At 30.2% G+C, this 21,513-nt stretch overlaps 1 protein-coding gene across 3 annotated transcripts in view; it reads right to left on the reverse strand.

Annotated features, from left to right (window-relative positions):
- Window positions 1–21,175, reverse strand: part of qtc (quick-to-court) — a 64,930-nt gene extending 43,755 nt beyond the window's left edge. Inside the window, exon 1 of one of the 3 annotated variants that reach the window (XM_065500548.1) lies at window positions 21,062–21,175. The gene's annotated coding sequence lies outside the window, so the exon portion shown is untranslated. Of the gene's footprint in view, window positions 1–11,353; window positions 11,526–21,061 lie in introns of those variants that run through there. The other 2 variants (XM_065500547.1, XM_065500549.1) reach the window with 2 other exon arrangements.
- Between the last annotated feature and the right edge of the window lie 338 nt (window positions 21,176–21,513).

A 21,513-nucleotide genomic window follows, 5' to 3' on the forward strand; every position in this document is an offset into this window, starting at 1 on the left:
AAAATGCAAAAAGGAAAAATTAAATTTAAATTTCAAATGTTTTGCATGCAATTAAAGACAATCAATATAAATATAAGGGACACTTAGTATGGATAATGATTTCAAAAATATAAACACAATATTGCTTAGCTTTAGAGCTAGTTTTTTACTTGTTAGTTAAACGTTGCTTAACACGCTGTTAAGTTAAACCTGAAAGAAATTTAGAGGATTACTAACTGCCAATTTTGTTAGCACTGCCATACTTTTCAGTCAAATCATATGGTCATTCCCCAAACTAATGCCAATTAATGACGTTTGTTGTCAAGACAAAGTTGTCTGAGCAAAATCACTAACAATTTTGTCATAACGAAGCAATAATACTAATAAATGGAGACTATACCTGATAATTTTTTATCTAGACAACCATTTTGAAGTTTATCATAATTAAAATTGATCAGGTATAACCAGGGGGTAAAAAATAACTGAAAAACACAAATTTTTGTTTATGCTCGGTTAAAACAGAGAAGAATATCTTTATCCCAAAAACTAGAGCTTAGTGAAAAATCGTTTGAAAATTTGTGATCAAATAATTTATTAATTCGTATGAAATCATCAATTAATTCATGCATTTAAATCTATAGAAAAACATTAAGATTCCCAGCTAAACAACCGTTAGCCATAAAATGCACTTGCAGCTCTATCGTTATAATTAAAATATCGTTACCGAAATAACAGCAATTACCGTTGCCGAAATAAGCCAAAATACATTTCTCCAATTTTTTTATCCCTTTCAAAAATAAGATTTGTCGATGTCATCAAAATCGGTATTTTTTCTCTTTCCGCCGAGTCATTTCTTCAGGTTTGGAAACCAGAAATAGTCACATGGAGCATTTCGTAGCCTAATTCAAGTGATAATTCAAAACTGAAAACACTGAGCCATGTGAGATGCATATGGCTTCAGCAATCTCTCGCACTTTCAATCTCCGATCGGCCATTTGTAATTCTTTCGGGTGTAAAGGCCTCAACTGGGCGTCAAGAACGTTCGGCATTTTCAGTGTTTGTACGGCCATAACGAAATTCAGTAAAACACTTTTTACCATTGAAATTGATGGTGCAGAGTTCCCATATTATTACCAAGCTTAGATTTTATTCCAGTGATTTTTTTTTTCGCTACTAAAAAAAAATTGAGCAGACGAAATTCGCATTTTTCCAATTTCTCCTCCAGTCACGAGCTAGTCTGCAATCAATAGCTGTCAAACACAAACCAAATGATGCAGCTTCTTCAAATTTTGACCGGACTAAACTGACAGATACCTGTTGAGGAGCAGTGTTGCCCTTTCAGTTAAGAGCCAGGAAATTCAAAAGGTGGGGGACTTATTGACCCTGCCTCGTTTCTATACCGCTAAAATACCTTTACCGACAACCTTTTCTAATATCAAAGTTTTCTGAAGGACTTAACTACCATTTTATTGTAATACTTGGCATATATTCATTTTCAATATCAAGCATTGATATATATTTTCGCTGTTTTTCGCCATTAGGGGGAATTTCGTAAAAGTCTTCAAAAACATTGATGGCAATCACATGCTTTTAGTGTGGCTCATGATACAATAATTGTAGAAGGTAGAATCACTAGGGAGAGTTTTCAATATTTAGCCCTATAACGTCAAACTTTGATTTTGATTTTTTTTCATATTTTCTTTTGTTTGACGTTACAAGAAATGTATAATTGAGAATTTGTTTTTACTGAGTGTACCTTATATTGTTGTATCATGGTGTGGCTTATATTTAAAATAAGGAGTGCTCAGTACCATGAAATTAATATTGCATTTGGCTCCTAAACAATTTTTCTTATTTGGTATCGTATAACTTGAAAATGCCTCAAAAAAATCTCATTATTCTGTAGATATCGGTCAACAGAATAACATCAAGCGGCAACTATTCCATGGTTATGAATTCCTAATTAATTTTTACCACTCAGAATACAAAATTGAACACAATATTTGGAGAATGGAGTAAAAGCTTGGTTTACTTTAAATCTCGTCAATGCAATCAATCGAATTTACTAATTTTCTATCATGCAGTCCTGATTTCACAACCATTAATTTCTTTTTATTCACTTGTTATTATGAAGCACTTGAAGCGTTTAATTGGAATAACCCTGTTCGATGTGAAAAAACTATTTCCTACAACTTGATGAGGAAGAGTATTACTTTTTGTTGCTAAGAATTGTTGTGTACTGAATGACACTCAATTTTACATCTAACACTTGAGTGTTTGTAATTCTCATTCGCTTTAAAATTTTATTTGTATCTTTAACTTTCCTAAAGACTATACTGATGATCTGGCATAAGCAACCAGAGAAATGCGCATAGGAACTAGCTACAATAAAAATTAATTTATTCAAAAACAAGTAAGAGAGCTATAGTGCTCTCTGTGTGCCGAATCTTATATACCCTTCACCAAATTATACTTAAAAATATTTTTTTTTTAAATATTTTTATTTAATCAAAATCATTTTTTTTAATGTTTTAAAATTTTTTAAAAATATTTTTTTTTCCAATTGTTCTTTAATTTTTTTTAAAAAAAGTTTTTTCAAAATTTTTTTTTTAAATTTCTTTAATTACTTTTTTTGGAAAAAGAATTTGTGACAAAAAAAAATTTTTGATAAAAAAAAAATTCGGGTTAAAAAATATTTTTTTCCGATTTTGACCCATTGTATGTCCAACTTACTATGGTCTTATATACGTCGTTTCAAAGGTCTTTGAAATATCTATCATTAGATATCCATATTGTCTATATTAATGACTTAGTAATCCAGATATAGGTCAAAAATCGAGGTTGTCCTAGTTTTTTCCTTATATCTCATCCATTTGTGGACCGATTTTCTCGATTTTAAATAGCGACCGAGCCGGAAGAATTCCGGACATATTGATGTATGAATCGTGTATGTAAGTTATTTGGGGGCTTCGGAAAGTTGATCAACACACAGACGGACATGGCTATATCGATTCCGCTATCTATAACGATCCAGAATATATATACTTTATGGGGTCGCAAATGAAAAATTTGGAAATTACAAACAGAATGACACTCATGGTGAAGGGTATAATAAAAATTGGTACATTTAGCACTTTTTTAAATACAAATAATATTCATTTTAATCTAAGCTCCTTTCTATATTGTGTCCATATAAAATCGCGCAAGTATCTGACTCTGTGTCCTTTTCTCCGTCTGTAAAGATAGTTTGTTGGACTAAATTTTAAAGATTAATTGATCTGCATATTAGAAACGAAGTGGACAAACTGTAATTTGTACCTTCCTAAACAAAGCGAGTATATTTGATAGCGACAGGGTTGATCCATGTACTATTGCATGGACAATGTTCAAAATTAGAAACGAAGCAGCATCTATGAACGGCATTGTGGTTATTTTAAATGCGATCAAAGAGTAGCAGGTTAAGTGAAGCTGTTTTTATCTTCTTTTTTTTTCGATTACCTTCTCTACACATTGGTTAAGAAATCGATAACTCAGATGACAAAGAATACGATAAACCATGGAACTTTCATACTTCCCAAGAACGCGGAATAGTGAAACTATATTTGAATCCATTTTCATTTGAAGATGATTGACATCTAAACGGATACATAAATAATGAAAATTTGCGCTTCTGGGGCCATATGTATCTAGGTATCATTTACTGAAAGTCACAACATTTTGCGCCATTTATGAAGTTGTCATCGGACCTTATGTTTTCGATGACGCCGAAAACTAACGCTAACACAATTACTGTGACTTTTGAACGATACAGAATCTTTATCAACGAATTTTTATTACCCAAAATTATGAATTAGGACTAGAGGACATGATATTCCAATGTAAATTTTGAAGGGTGAGTTTCCGTGTCGCCTAACGTCTCGTTTTTTTTTGGGGGGGGGTATTTTCCCAGCCAAAATCACTCAATTTAACAGTATCAAACTTTTTTCTTTGGGATTTTTTGAAATAAGGGATATGTGAGTACACAGATGAGCTATACTCCTTAAAAATGCGTAATAATTCCTCAGTGAATTTTAATTCATCTCCATTTGAAGGTGGCTTTGACTGACATCTCAGGGTTTGTCATGTCACGTTTTTGTGGATTTCTGGTAGCCTACAATATTTTCAGTTTCACACTGTTATGACTTAAAAATGCGGGATTTTTCAAATTTTTAGATTTTATTTTGAAACATTTGTAGAGTATAAATTCATCCAAAGTATTGGCCATTGTTAGCTATGACCTTTTCCCATCTTTCTGGCATCATATGAATTCCCAGTCAAAAGAACTGCTCATCTTTTGAAGCCAAAAACAAGTCAAGCCAATATCGGATACTCTTTTCCAAAGTGAAGCGTATCCCAGATATATTGTTCTGCTTCGATCGAAACGAATAGTAGTCGGACGGGGCAAGGTCTAGACTATAAAACGGATGAGGCAAAACTTCCCAACCACAACATTCTAAGTTCATGTCTGACCGATAATTCTGGTTGTGATCGGAGCAGGTTCCATGTGTATTTGGCTTTGGTGTCGATTCGACTGATTGGCACGTACGATCTGTTACGCTTCGAGCTGGATTTATTCCTAATCACAAATAATGATTCTGTGCAAAAATTATCTTCTTTTATAGGGTTCTATCATCATTTCGGACATGCAAAATCGTCTTTCAAGGTCTCGCGGCTTCAATTCGTACCCTCGCAAACATTTTTAAATTGCTGATTAATTAGCTTCCAATGATTTTTGCAAGCTCTTGTTGGGGTTTACAAAAATCTTCCTGAAGTAATGGCTCTTATTCTTTGTCTTCAAACATTTTTGGCTGCTCTGGACGATCTTTGTCTTCCGTGTCAAAATCACCACTTCTGATCCGAACAAACCATCTCTCGAACGTTGAAACCGATGGAACACATTCACCATAAGCTTTGGTGAGCAATTGGTGTTCTTCAACGGCACTTTTTTTTAAATTAAAGAAGTAAAGCAAAACTTCCCGCATATGACGCTTCGTTGGCTCAAAATACGACTTTTTCGAAGCAAAAAAAATTGTGTTGTTTACACTATAATGTTCAAGAACTAAGTGAGAATAAATGACAGATATGTAACTTAAAAATGACATTATATATTTCTAGTCTAAAATGGCATCAGCCTAACTACCGCTCTTTTTAACAAAAGGAAATGAAAATGCCCTCAGCCAAAAACATACTAACTAAATAAAAATTTCAATCTTACTTTCTTTTCATAACTAATGAGTAAATATGAAGTGTAGTATTTAATAATTAATCTTAAGCATAAAATTATTAAAAATAATAAAAATTGTAAACAAGAAACTGTTTACATTTCACTGCACATCATCCATCCATCCATCCGTCCATCTAAACATCTATGGTATGGCAAGAAAATAAACAAAGAAACAAATTGAAAGAGAAACAAATAAGAAACTAAAACAAGAAATAATTTATAAATCTACATCAGCAACATTATTAATATAAATAAAACTACAACTAATACAACTATTTAATAACGGGCTCAAACACATAGTAAATCTTGGCAAAAATATTGATGATCGAATGAGCGAACGAACGAACGTATTCGTGTTAAATACATAATTTACTTTCATTATTAGTTTAGACATAAAACATGTTCAAATAAATAGTTTTATTTTCTTTAAGTATTAACTTTTAGTTAGTTAGTGTTATTTAAAAGTGAAATTAAATTATTTTAAATTAAGCTTTCAAAATTAATTTCAAATTGTTTTGAGATTTTGTAACTTGTAGTAGGCAAACATTTGCAATAATTAAAAGTATGAAAAGTTTTGAAAAATTAATTATGCTTAAAATAAACGAAATGGAAATGTTTATTAAAATGGAATGAGGAGTTTGTTTAAACATCATTCAATATGGTTTTTAAAATAAAATCTTTGTTTAATCGTTTGGCTGATTTCCATATATTTATCGCCTGTAGTTAGTCGCCTTTATTGTAATTACCCAGCAGTTAAGCAAGTAGTCAATGTATCCCTTATAGACAGTAATTGTCACTAATGTCTGATCACTTGATTGACTCCCATTGTTATATTTTGGGACATTAGACACGTATGTGCACTTTGGAGTGCAGAGAGCAGTTAATTGGTTACTTTATACATCCCTGGTAGCGTAATGTGAAGTCAATTGTCACTTAAGTGTCTCTAAGTAACCTAAAATGTAGTCACTTTAAACGTATATTTCGTACTGCACTTTGGAAAGTAGTTATTTTACCCATTAGATAGGTATGTGCTCTTTGTAGTGCAGAGAGAAGTCAATTGGTTACTTTATACATCCCAGGTAATGTAGCGTGAAGTCAATTGTCACTTAAGTGTCCCTAAGTAATCTAGAATGTAGTCACTTTAAACGTTTTTTTGTATTGCACTTTAGAAAGTAGTTATTTTACCCATTAGATACGTATGTGCTCTTTGGAGTGCAGAGAGAAGTCAATTGGTTACTTTATACATCCCAGGTAATGTAGCGTGAAGTCAATTGTCACTTAAGTGTCCCTAAGTAATCTAGAATGTAGTCACTTTAAACGTTTTTTTGTATTGCACTTTAGAAAGTAGTTATTTTACCCATTAGACATGTATGTGCTCTTTGTAGTGCAGAGAGAAGTCAATTGGTTGCTTTATACATCCCAGGTAATGTAGTGTGAAGTCAATTGTCACTTAAGTGACTCTAAGTAATCTAAAATGTAGTCACTTTAAACGTTTGGTTTGTATTGTACTTCGGAATGTAGTTATTTTACCCATGGGAAGTAATATATTGGAGAGTTGTCGGAGGAAGGTTGGTTTACAAGTTATCGGTTATTTGACTATATGATATGCCTTTTTAACAGACTATTTGAGGTCAATTAGCAGCCGTACTATTAAAATAACTAATTATGTAGCTGATCAAGTAACCAGTTAGTTAGCTAGCAAGGTAACCCGTATAAGAATCCAATGCGTTGACTGTCTCATTGTAATACAAAAGGGTCAATTAACCCCAGGCGCGAATCCAGAGGGGGTGAAATAGGATTTTCCCTTCCCCAAAACCGAAAAGTTTTCATATAAAAAAGTTTAAAAAAAGAAATATGTAGCACAAATTTGAATTACAAACACTCCCCCCCCCTCCAAATGGTTCAACTGGATCCCCGTCTGATTAACAACCTGCTTAGGACATCCACGTCTTAAAATAACTAGTTACGTAGCTAATAATGAAACAAGTTGTCACCCTAAATGATAGATAAAATGTCAATTTCGGAACAGTCTTCTAGAACTGCTGGGTAGCTGCTATCATTCTGATTTTTAGGTCTATGACCATTAATTGCACGAACATTTTCTAGACTAAATCGAAAATTTAACATTAATTTAACTATAAATTAAGCGGAAGTTGGCTAAACTTTATAAATACTTTATTTTTAAAGTTATTAAGGTTAATTTGTTGTTAGTTTTTTTTGTTTGTTTGTATGAACTGCGAAAGCAAACCCAAAAACAAAAACCAAGTATCCAAACAGTTAAACAATTGTATAAACAATAGTTAACAATTGTTGTTGCATGTAGAAATATCTACTTGTAGTAGATACAAGTTAAAATTACATAATGTCATGTACAATTGTACTCGTACTTGTATCCCCATCATTTTAAATGTTTGTCTTACACTAAAATAAATTTAATGTTAACTAACAACATTTTCTTTAACCATTTCTAGTCTAAATTATTCAACTCTATTATTGTTTTTCTTGTTTTTTTTTATTAACTGTTTTAAACCAAAATTTTCATGTAATACTGTGATTAAGTAAGCAACCGGTTTGTGAGAGAAAAATACTCACCATTCTATAAAAATGTACTAGATACTAGATATTTATTTACAACAGATTCCAGGAAATGTTTGCCAAACATTAGCCTTGGAGATATGGGTAAATAAGTAGCATTAATGTGAAATATTTAACTATTGGATGTATGACTTAAAAATTCTGGATTTGCAATAGAATGGCTTATCTCTTGAACGCGGTTTTTGATTTTAATAACTTATTTGTTATTTTGAAGGGTACTTATCTTTCAGTTATTCTCTCTTAGTAATAGCAACAAAGTTTTTTTTGCTTCGAAACTGTCGAAATTTGTACCAACGAAGTGTCATATGCGAGAAGTTTTGCTTAACTTCTTTAATTTTAAAAAAAAGTGACGCTGAAGCACACCGACTGCTCACCAAAGCTTATGGTAAATTTGTTCCATCGGTTTCAACATGCGAGAGATGGTTTGTTCGGTTAAGAAGTGGTAATTTTGAAACGGAAGACAAATATAGCCCAGGGCAGCCAAAAAAGTGTGAAGAACAAGAATTAGTGGCATTACTCTATGAAGCTTGTTTTCAAACTCATCAAGAGCTATGAAAATCATTGGCAGCTAATCAAGCAGCATGGTTCATAAAAAAGCAAGGAAATTGTGTACCATACGAATTGCAGTCGAAAGACGATTTTGCATGTCGGAAATGATGCTTGAACGCTATAAAAGAAAAAATTTATTACGATAACCCGAAGCTTAAGAGATCGTACGTGAAGACCAGCCGAATTGACAACAAAGCCAAGTATCCATGGCGCTAAGGTAATTCTCTGTATTTGGTGGTGGCAAAAGGGTCCTATCTATCATGAGCTCCTGAAATCTGGCCTGACCATCACAGGGAACCTGTACCGAAGGCAACTGATCCGTTTGAAACGAGCATTTACCGAAAAACGCCTAGAATAAGAGGCCAGACATGAAACCGTAATATTCCATCATGACAACACTCGCCCTCGTGCTACTATACCTGTTAAAAATTATTTAGAATGAAGTTGTTGGGAAGTTTGCGATACCCTTCACTTTAGTACAGAGTATCCGAAATTGGCTTGATTCAATTTCAAGCAACAATTTCAAACGAGCAGCTGGATTCATCCAAAAGCAGGTACCATACGAATTGCAGCCGAGAGACCATGAAAGACGATAGCTTTAACGCTATAAAAGACAATAATATTTTTAATTCAAATGAAAAACCAACCTAATAGACACCAAAGCCTAATATAAATGGCGTTAAGGTAATTCTGTATATTTTGTGTGAGCAAAAGGGCCATATGTATTATGAGCTGATGAAATCTGGCCAGACCATCACAGGGAACCTGTCCGTTTGTATGTTGAAATCAACTTTCCATAGCCCCCAAATAACTTACATACATGATTCATACTTCAATATATCGGTAACTCATCCAGCTCGGCTGAGATATAAGGAAAAAACCGGACAACCTCGAATTTTGCCCTATTTTTGATCTATATCTGGATTACTACGTCAGTAATATAGGCAATATGGATATCTAATGATAGATATTTCAAAGTTGGACTTACAAGGGGTCAAAATCGGGAAAAACATTTTTTTCCGAATTTTTTTTTCATTCCAAAAATTTTTTTTTTAAAAATTAAAAAAAAAATTGGAAAAAACTTTTTAAAAAAAATTAAAAAACTATTTGGAAAAAAAATTTTTTTTTCACCAAAATTTTATTTCAAAAACAAAATTTTAAAACTAAAAAAAAATTTTTTTAAAATTAAAAAAAAAATTATTAAATTTAAAAAAAAATTTTAAAAAAAAATTTTAAAAAACAACTGGAAAAAAAATTAAATTTTCTTTACCTAAAAATATTTAAAATTTTTATTTTAAATATATTTATATTTTGGTGAAGGGTATATAAAATTCGGCACAGCCGAATATAGCTCTCTTACTTGTTTTTTATATAGAATTCCAAAAATTATATAATTTTCAAATTAAAGGTTTTAGAGCGAAATAATGAATATATATGATCATTTGATGTTTGTTTGTGATCATTTGATGTTTGATCATTGATGTTTTCCACCAAAAACTATTTTTTTTAATGAATGAAAATCCGTGTTCAGTGATATTTTCCATCAAAAATAATATTATTTTTATGTATACATAATTCATAAATCTGTGATCACTGACTGATCTTTTTTTTCCCCTTAAATTTTATTAAAATTTGTCAATTATAAGCATTAGAGCGAAAATAATGAAATAATATGATTACTGATATTTCCCAACAAAAGTTAATTCTTTCATAATAAACTGAAGAAATCTAGAATTGAATCGAAACCAAATGTCATGTAATTATACCCTACGCCACATAGTGGAGAAGGTTGTATGAGTTTGTAACGCCTAAAAATGTTGGTTCATCACCCACTGTAAAGTACACCAATCGATTCAGAATCACTTTCTGAGTAGATTTAATAATGGCCATCCTTCTATCAGTTAATGTAAATCATATTAAAAAACTAAATTTTGAAGATAATGCAACGAAATTAAGCAAATGACCTTCTATTGAGCCATTGCCGAATTCTATAAATAATAAGCACCACTTGCTAAAAACACTGTAGAGTCCCTACTGGGTGTAGGACATTATATGGTTAAACTTATACTATCGAAAATCACTCTTCGTGCTATATTTTGCAGTTGTAGTATTACAAAATATAGCTTTTATCCTAGATTTGCAATATGTACATGGTTTGCAGGGGTAGTTTGCAACGTAGAGTGATTTCCGCTAATATCAGAGTTTTAATGTGAGTTGAGTGTTAAAGAAATTTTATCCTAGATTCATCTAAATGTTTTAAAGCGTTTTATTATGTCAAATTCACTTTTGCTAAACATCTGAGAATCTGGTTTGAAACAGCTAATGCTTCTTCAGCTGTTTAACTCAAATGAAAATTCAGATAGTGTAAAAATAGCTTACAAATAGCATGACATTTGGCATATAAGTTGAAACAAATTGATTAGACACAGTTTTGTCATTTGATTAAATGTGCAGCTCTAAACTAAACTAAATAAAATATTTATGTAAGTGAGACTAGACACATTCTAGATTTATTGTGAAATTATTTTTATTAAAAATCTTCAGTGTTACATTTGTAAGTATTATATAATTTAATGATTCAATAAAATGTAATTTATAATGTATTAGTTGAGTGTTAATAAAAATACAATTTCATACAACTTTAACAACTATCATTTTAACCACAATTGTTAGGAATTTATTAAACGACAGACTATCTATCTTCTCCATTACATTAAAAGTTATATAGGCAGGTTTAAGTAAATTTTTTTTTCAAGAAAAACCAATAAAAATGTGTCATAAATGTTTAAAATTTTACATTATATTTTAATAATATTATTAAGTTGAAAGATTATTTACAAATGAAATGCAGAGAGAGATAAATTCTCATTTTTTAATTAAAAGATCAAATTTTAAATATGATCTATAAAAGAAAATAATGTAAATGATATTTTTGACACAATTCAACAATACAAAAAAACATCTCACTTTAGCCATTTTGTTAACGTTGAAATATTTATTATATTAAACCACGTTAACTATAATATTTATAACAATTAAAAATAAATGTAAACTCCCGTTTCATTAACAAAAAAAATAATGAAAATTAAATCAAAAATACGACACGTTATACTGAAACTCGCGTTATTGACTGTCATATTTGTGGTTTGAAAATTGTTTAGGGTTTTTTATTACTCTTGACAATATTAATTCGTTCTACTCGTAAAAAGGTGTTGCAATAACAATTATACACACGTATATACTGCTGGAACACTTGTTTATTGAGTTTGCTTTATCAGCGAAAATACAATACATTTTGGTACTCAAAATTGATAAGAATATTCAGACATATTTTATTTTTGTTTTAGTATTTTTTATTTTTTGCTGCTGCTGCTAAACAAAGACAATTTGTTAATTATACAAATACAATATAAACAAATAGAAATATAATGCAAAAAAAAACGCTGTTAGTATTATTAATGTTTTGTTTATGGGAAAATAAAAACAACTATAGTGTTTATTTATGTGTCGAAGTATAAAGATGGACAAACTTGTTCGATATAAGATACAATTACTTTTATTAACCCTTGAAGGAGCACCTTTAAAATGTGATTTTTAATCATATCAAACACTTCTATAGATGTTGAAAATCTTTCACCTGAAAAGTATTTTTTAGAAATGAATATGAATGGAACCAATTCTCAATCTTGAAATATTAATTCGATATATACAAGAGATTTGAAACACACTGCTGTTGAATTAATCAATGTCAAACATTTTTGGAAGTAAATTTCAATCTTCTGCTGAGATGAATATTCCGCCGGCGTTTAAAGTTCCCAAATCCGAATCTTAACCTTCACCAAATTATAATTTTAAATAAAAATTTTAAATATTTTTATATAAACAAAATTTAAAATTTTTTTTTAATTTATTGGTAAAAAAAAATTTAGGAAAAACTATTTTTTTTTTAATTTTTATCAAAAAAAAAATTGTTTAAATTTATTTGTGGAAAAAATTTTATAACAAATTTTTTTTTTGGTGAATAAGAAATATTTTTCCCGAGTTTGACCCATTGTAGGTCCGACTTACTTTGTCCTTATACATATATGTATGTCATTGCAAAGTTCTTTGAATTATATATTATTGGATATCCATATTGTCTATATTAATGACATAGTTATCCAGATGTAGATAAAACAAGTAAGAGAGCTTCACCAAATTATACTTAAAAATAATTTTTTTTTAAATATTTTTAGGTAAACAAAATTAAAATTTTTTTTTGAAATTGTTTTTAATTTTTTTGAAAATTTTTTTTTAAGTTATTTGGTGGTTACGGAATTTTGATTTCATAAAAAATTTGGATAAAAAATTATTTTATTTTTCAACATAGTCTGCTTTGAGCTCTATACGCTTTGTAACTTTCCAAAAAATAAGATTTGTCGAGGTCATCAAAATAGGTATTTGTTTGTGCGATAATTTCACAATTGGAGTCAAATTTCTTGGCTGAAAAACCCACCTTGTCCTGCCGACTCAACCCGAGAAGCCCACTAATTTCACTGCTGTTTGGTCTCTGGTGTGTTATGGTGAATCCACGTTTCGCCTTTGTTATTATACGATTGCGTTTATAGTCGATTATGAGCCACCCATCTTGAGCATAGCGTTCACATACCTAAGTGATCATTCAAAATAGAAACCACTGAGCCATGTGAGATGCTTATGGCTTCCACAACCTCTCGCACTCAATCTCCGCACTCAATCTCGGCCAACTCCATATCGTGAATTTGTTCAATTGTTTCTGATGTAGAGACCTCAACTGGGCGTCCAGAACGTTCCGCATCTTGTACGGCCACAAAGAAATTCAGTAAAACACTTTTTTACCATTGAAATTGATGGTACAGTGTTCCAATAGTATTTATTAAGCCTAGCCTTGGTTTAAGTGACGGTATTTTCTTCAAAAAATAATGCTTTGTTCAATTTTCTCCTCAAATCAAGGGGTAGTCTGCTATCAATGGCTGTCAAACACAAACTAAATGACACAGCTTCTTCAAAAATTTGATGGCCGATGAACTCCTATTTTGGAAGGACATTTGTTGAAATAATAGACCTATTTTTAACACTTTCAATAGGCCGAAAATAATACATCAAAATGTCGAATTTTGTGCCAACAAAGCGTCATATGCGGGAAGTTTTGCTTTACTTTTTTAATTTGAAAAAAAGTGAACACAACGATTGCTCACCAAAGCTTATGTGTGAATATGTTCCATGGGTTTCAACGTGCGAGAGATGGTTTGTGCGGTTCAGAAGTGGTAATTTTAACACGGAAGACAAAGATCGCCCAGAACAGCCAAAAAAAGTTTGAAGACCAAGAATTGGAGGCATTACTCTATGAAGATTTTGTTGTCAAACTCAACAAGAGCTTGTGAAATGATTGGCAGCTACTCAAGCAGCAATTTTAAAACGTTTGCAAGCAGCAGGATTCATCTAAAAGCAGAGAAATTGGGTTTTCTACGAAATGAAGCCAAGAGACATTGAAAGACGAGTTTGCATATCTGAAATAGTGCTTGAACGCTATAAAAGAAAATCATTTTGCACCGAAGAAAAATGGATCCTTTTCAATAACCCGAAACGTAAAAGATCGTATGTGAAGCAAGGCCAAGCAGCCGAATGGACACCAAAGCCAAATATCCATGGCGCTAAGGTAATGCTTTGTATTTGGTGGGAGCATTTGGACAGACCCTCACAGGGAACCTCTACCGAAAGCAACTAATATGTTTAAAACGATCATTGGCCGAAAAAAGTCCAGAATATGCAGCCAGACATGACATGTATTATTTCAACGTGACAAAGCTCTTGTCATGTTACAATGCCTGTTAAAAAGTATTTAGAATGAAGTGGTTGGGAAGTTTTGCCTCACCCATCTTATAGTCCAGACCGTGCCCCCCCGTCCGACTACTATTTGTTCGATCGATGCAGAACTCTCTCTCTCTCTGAGATACGTTTCACTTTGTAACAGAGTATCTGATATTGGCTTGATTCGTTCTTGGCCTCAAAAGATATGCAGTTCTTTTTAGTCGAAATCCATATGTTGCCAGAAAGATGGGAAAAGGCTATAGCTAACAAAGCCTTGTACTTTGAATAAATTTATATTGTGCAAATGTTTCAAAATAAAAGCTACAAATTTGAAAAAATCACGCATTTTTAAGCGTTACAAACATCAGCACAAACACATAATAATCTCTCCACTATGGTGGTGTAGGGTATATGAAATGACTTGTTTCAATAATGATTATTTTTAGATAGTACTTTTAAATCTTAATTTCAAACAGTGAAAGGAACATAAACGCTTATTATTCTTTGTTTACTGAAACAATCAAGTAACTGGAATAATTAATATTAATAATAAATATAAATATATCAAGTCAAAATTAAAAATCTATTGAAATAAACTAGTATTTGTGCTTTGAAATATAATGATGCCTTAGTTTAATTATAAAAATTTTAATATAGAGCCCATATTTAAACCCTAGAGTAAGCATCGGTCATTACAGGGTTAAACAAAATTGCACTGCCTTTAAACGCATCACCAATCACATTATTATTACAGTTATATTTGCAACATATTTTTTGTTTGTTAAAATTATGCAAATATTTTTGCTGTTTTCTTAAACAATTCCCTAAAAATTTATGAGGCGTTACGTGATTTACAAACGTTCATTAATTAATTAGCAAAAATTGTTGTTAATTTTTATGATTGCAATATTATAATAAAACAAACAAATAATTCAAAAAAAAACTAAGGCAAAATTACAGTTTTATTTGTGTAATAAACATAACTATAATAAAACTATTGTTCAAAATTTGTTTGCAGACGATTTGAAAAAATAAAAACTTCCCAGTACATATTAGCGTATGTACCTTTCTTTTTTATAGTGATTGTATCTTCTTTATTAGCAGAAGATGCATTTTATTACTTTTTTGAAGCTGAAGCTGAAGCTGAAATAAACAACGTAACATCTTGATTAAAATTGGAAGACAGACAGACTTCCATCGAAGTCTGTGAACAGCCTGTCATCCTCCCACATAATGAGATTTTTCACCTCTTTCTTTTTGTGTTTTAATTTTAATTTATTTGAGTTTGTCTGCTTTTTTTTGCAAAATAGTGAGTGGGTCATATGCAAAAATGTAGCTGCCTGTAAAGAAATTATCACAGTGAACAACAAACAAATGTATTTAAAGTGAAATTTTTGTTTCAGCTGAAACAAATAAGTTGTCATTAAAAGATATTTCTTTTTTAAGATTATGGAAAATATGCAGAAATCATTTTCACATCATCATTAATGATTGTTGCGGTTGCTGTTGCTGTTGCAGTCATTATAATCGAGTTTCTAATAATTAAAATATTTTTTCCATATCTTTTTTTTGTTCACTATTTGTGAAATTTAAATGAATTAAAGTCAAAGATCTTTTAATGTGTTACTTTAATTTAACCTTTATACAAAATTTTTAATTTTTTTTTTTGGTTTATTAATAATTCATAAAATCAAGAAAAAGGTTAGATGACTAAATCATAAATATTTCTTATTTTGTTATTACTGTTTGTTTATAATTTCAATTCTTGACCCAATTTTATTACATTTCCGTTGCTAAAATGCTTAAATCGCAGTTTAAATACAAAAGACCATTCATTGTTCAGTCAGTCATGTACAATCTCTTGAAAAATCATGGGAATTTTTGAAGTAACAAATAAAATAATGATAAAAAAACATAATAAAAATGCAAATTAAATTATTAGCGAATATTAATCGATTAAAATCCACCATGTTTAAAAAATTACCGTTGCAAATATTTATATAAATAGTGTTTGCAATTATTCGATTGTAGCATTTAAATCGGTTTTTCAAAAAAAAAACAAGTAAGAGAAAGAGCTATATTCGGCGGTGCCGAATCTTATATACCCTTCAGCAAAGTATAATTTAAGATAAAAACTAAAAACTATTTTTGAGGAAAAAAAATTTGGTAAAAAAAATTCGGGTTAAAACATATTTTTCTGATATTGACGGTCCGAATTTCTATGGAGTTACATACAGAGATTTACATAGAGATTTCTAAAATTTGTATCATTAGATATAAATGAGGAGCCGCAGAACAAAATGTACTTTTTGAAAATTTTGGGAAATTGATTTTTTCTGGAAGATCAATTTGTAAAAAAATTCGAAAAAGCAGCCTTTGTTCTGCGGCTCTTCAAATATTTAGGCCTGTCACACATTTTGTTCGGAATGTTTCCAATTCCGTACTTTTTATTCCGATCAATTTCGTTTTAGGTTCTTCAGATTCCGTGTAATATATTAATTCCAAAAATATTTAATAATTCTGTATTTCGGATTTTAATTTGAGAGCATTTTTTATATTACAACGAAAGTAAAGGTTTTGGTACAGAAATTGAATAAAAATTTTAGAAAAACAAATAATTACAAAGAAATATCACTTCCACTTTGAAAACTGAAAGTGATTTCATTCCGAAAGAAATTTTCGTTTTACTTTTTCTGAAGAAGTAAAATACGGAATTATTCCACTTTCGATCGGAATGAAATTCTGTGACAGACCTGATTATCTATGTTAATGAGTTAGTAATCCAGATATATATAAAAAATCTAGGTAGTAGTGGCCATTTGTGGGCCGATTTTCCAGAATTTAATTAATACAAATTTAAAAACAAATGATTTAATTTTTTTAATTCTCACTTACTTCATTCATCTTTTATTCAACTATATGTCTTACGCTCTTTATCGACGCACTCCTTAGTAAATATGTATTTATTTATATTAAAAATGTTTTTGAACAAACTCAAAAATCTAAACCGAGAGTTCACTTTTTATGAACTGTGCCCAGAATTTATAATTTATTTAGACCACGACTACAACAGATTTTGATTTCAGTAGAGAGCGAAACTCATTTAGCATATTAAATTAAAATTTGCGACATGATAAGACAGTTAAGATGACATCAACCAAATTTAGTAATACATATTTTTACAGTAAATTTCCCCTTTCTTTGAGATGTATTTTTATTATTAGGAATAACTTATTATTTGAAAATCTTTTTATACACGCAGAGAAAAAATATAGTTGGGCATGGTTACTGTAACCATTTCAATATTGTTACAAGTTTTTTAACTATATTATAGTCACAGTAACTATTTACATGATTGTGGTAACCATAATATGGTTAACTTACGATTCACATGATTGTCTCAACCATATATATGGTTACAGTAAACATATATATGTTTGTGATAACCATTTATATGATGAAGGACTTATCATATTATGGTGCTCTCGGCTTAAGGCTTATCATAATCTGAGAACAACATATTATGATAAAATTATTCATCATAAATATGGTTGCCACAAACATATATATGTTTACTGTAACCATATATATGGTTGAGACAATCATGTGAATCGTAAGTTAACCATATTATGGTTACCACAATCATGTAAATGGTTACTGTGACTATAATATAGTTAAAAAACTTGTAACACTATATAAATGGTTACAGTAACCATGCCCAATTATATTTTTTCTCTGCGTGTAAGACCCTTTTCACACTAGGCAATTTAGTTGCGCAAGTCTCTTGTGTTTGTAGATGCGAGAGGTAATGTCGGGTTAAGGAGAAGAAAATTTTGCATGATGTTGTGTTTGGGCAAGATACTTGCGCAACTAAATTGCCTAGCGTGAAAAGGGTCTTACAATTGCTAAAATGTCAGTCTTAACTTTTTACTTAAATGTCTGTTGTTTTCGGTGTGAAATATGTCGAGCGATTTAGATCTAGGCGACTGAAAATTAAGAACTCAAAATTTATAAATATTTTTCATATGAAAAGTTCAAAATAACGAAATTTACATTCAAATCCATTTCATTCGGATGTGCCGAATCTTTATACCATTCACCAAATTATACTTCAAAATACAAATTTTAAATATTTTTAGGTAAACAAAAATTTTTTTCCAAAGTTGTTTTTTTAATTTTTTGTAAAAATTTTTTTTTCGAATTGTTATTTAAATTTTTTTTTTTAAATTTTAAAAATTATTTTTTTGAAATTTTAAACATTTTTTTGTTTTAAAATTTGGTGAAAAAAAATCTGGTTAAAAAATATTTTTTTTCGATTTTGACCCATTGTAGGTCCAACCTACTATGGTCTTATATACGTCGTTGCAAACGTCTTTGAAATATCTAACATTAGATATCCATATTGTCTATATTAATGACTTAGTAATCCAGATATAGGTCCAAAATAGGTAAAAAATCGAGGTTGTCCCGGTTTTTTCCTCATATTTCAACCATTTGTGGACCGATTTTGCTAAATAGGAAACTTCTCGAAACCATGTCTAACAGAAATATTAAAGATTTGGATCCCGAAGATATCTGGGGTCTTCAGAAAATTGATTTCAACAGACAGACAGGCTTAATCGACTCCTCTATCTATAAGGGTTCAAAATATATATACTAGAGAGTCCCTTAAAATTAAGTTTTTTGAAATGTTTAAACGGTACCAGTTGAAAACTTTCGTAATGACCTAAAACAATATCAAAAAAATGTTTAGCTAGTTCTAAGAAGGGCAACAAGGGGAAAAAATACATTTTTCAGTTTTTTTTTAAATTTTGCCATTAATTTTGCAATTTAATTTAAAAGAATTGTCGTTCTAATAAGATAAAAAGACAAAAAATTGGTGAAAAAATGTTAAAGTTATTAAAAAATCGCCAGCCCATTAACGTGTCTCAGGCCACTAGAACAAGAAATGTAGGAACAAAATTAACATATTTTGAGAAATATTAAAATAAAAGCTAATTTTGTATATCCATATTTACTTGTAGTATATGAGTTTTTGTCTTAGTAGGAAACCGTTAACCTATTCGCAGGTAAGACCAAAAAAAATTTATTTTTTTAACGGCAGTTTCAAAACTCCATTTTCAAATTTTTAAAAATTTTGTTAAACAATTTTAGAATGGAGATTTATTGACAACATAATATGGATTAAAAATGTGAAAAAAAGTATGTCAATAGCTCCTATAGTTTTTCTGTATCTGCGATATTAATTTTGCGATTTTCGAGAATAACTAATTTTTTGACCATATTTTGGCGAATGAGCCCAATTTCGTTACTGCTATTAATTTTGAGTAAAATCTGTTCAGAATATTATAGTCCAGGTAAATTCAAATATAGCTTGAAAGTTTTCCTAAAATCGAAAAACGTTAACCCTTAAATCGTGAAGGTCAAAGGTCAAATTTTTCAATATTTGGAATTTCTAATGGAAAGATAGCGAAATGTTATATATTTTTGGGCCGATTTTGATGAAACTTAAGAAAAATATAACATGAAGTCTAGTATTTACAATAACAGTACAAAAATGGAAATTAACCCTTAAGAGCACTTGGGGTCAAAATAACTGTGTGTTTTCGTGATTTTAAAAGTTCAGGGTCATTTGGTCCCCAATTTCTATTAAGAGTTAATTTCCATTTTTCATGTTATATTTTTCTTAAGTTTCATCAATATCGGTCCATGAAAAATTCCAAATATTGAAAAATTTAAGGCTTAGCGTTTTCCGATTTTAATAAAACATTCAGACTATTTTTAAATTGTCCTAGACTATAATATTCTGAATTGGTTTTACTTAAAAATCATAACAGTAAGGAAATTCGGCTCATTCGCCAAAATTTTCTTGAAAATCGCAAAATTTAAGTCGCAGGTACGGAAAAACTATAGGAGGTATTGACATACTTTTTTCACATTCTTCGTTTCGTTTCAGAACTTTTTTTCGGTGCAAATATATGGAATTTCGTTTTCGGTGCCGATTTACGGTATGCGGAAACGTAGCTTTAACGGTTCAATATATTTTGTTTAATTTTGGACACATACGTTAGCTATTAGCAATAACTATTTGAACCAAATTTCGGTTTCCTTGACTTTAATAGTTTTTAAATATTTTATTTTTTGCCCATTTTCAATACCAAATATTTCTGATCAACAGTGGACAATTGGGGAAATTTTCATTTCCCTACGTCCTTCTAGCCCATATCGTGCTTTCAATAAACTGACAGACGGACTGACTTAGCTAGATCGTCTTAGAATTTTATTAAATAGCTAAATCACTATTTTTGGTAGTGGGTATAAAAAACATGTCTATATTCGAGGTGATAAGTTTGCCCCCTAGACAAGGTGACTGAAAGTAAAATTTCATTCTTCTATATTTCGATTTGATGCTGAAGGTAATCAAATAATGTAGAACAATGAAACAGATTTTTCATGTATCCATAGCTTACACCAGTTACTTTAGCATATTTTTTATTTTCAATACCCTGTATTGTAATTGCAACAATTGTACAACTACGTAAAGGCGTCGTACATGGATATTTCGTAAATAATATTTGCGGTATAGCTCACGCAACCACAATCTACGAATACTTCGTAAGACAGCTTTCATATTGTTGGGTGAGACTAGGTAGGTTGGTTGCAGTGCAGTGCAGACCAGAGACCGACTTAAAATATGATGGTTTTAGTTACAAACATTTCATTTCACAATCCAATGTTGGACTAATCTGGTTAAAAAAGACTGTTATTTCAAAATGTTTGTAAAAAACATTAAATAAATTTGCAATTATAATGGCTGGTCTTCTATTACTCGTAGGAACTACTTACCTTGAATTTAGTTTCGTTGCTAAATTTTAATGTTTAAATAAAACTTAAAACCATGTATTTAATGGTTTAATAAATATAAATGTATTTGTTTTGGAAATTTGTTTATAAAATTTCGTTGTTTTTTTTAATTGTTTTCGAATAACACAAATAATTTTTAAGGTTTTGTTTTTTTAACTACAATTAAAAGAATCAATTGTTTTTTGTAGTTAAAAAATGTTTAGAATATTTGAAACTGTTTAACTGATAAATTTATCTATAGAATAAATAGAATTAAAAAACTTATTTATTTATTTATTTTTTTATTATTTGTATTCAACACACTTCAACAAGAAACAAAATGCAACTGAAAGTTCGCCACAATCGTTTTTAGCATTCAAGCAAAACAAACAAAACGAATAAAACTTTTGTTAATGTTGTATAAAATATCAACAACAACAATAACATTAACAATA

Source organism: Calliphora vicina, chromosome 2, assembly GCF_958450345.1.
Source record: "Calliphora vicina chromosome 2, idCalVici1.1, whole genome shotgun sequence".
In the NCBI taxonomy this organism is placed as follows: domain Eukaryota; kingdom Metazoa; phylum Arthropoda; class Insecta; order Diptera; family Calliphoridae; genus Calliphora; species Calliphora vicina.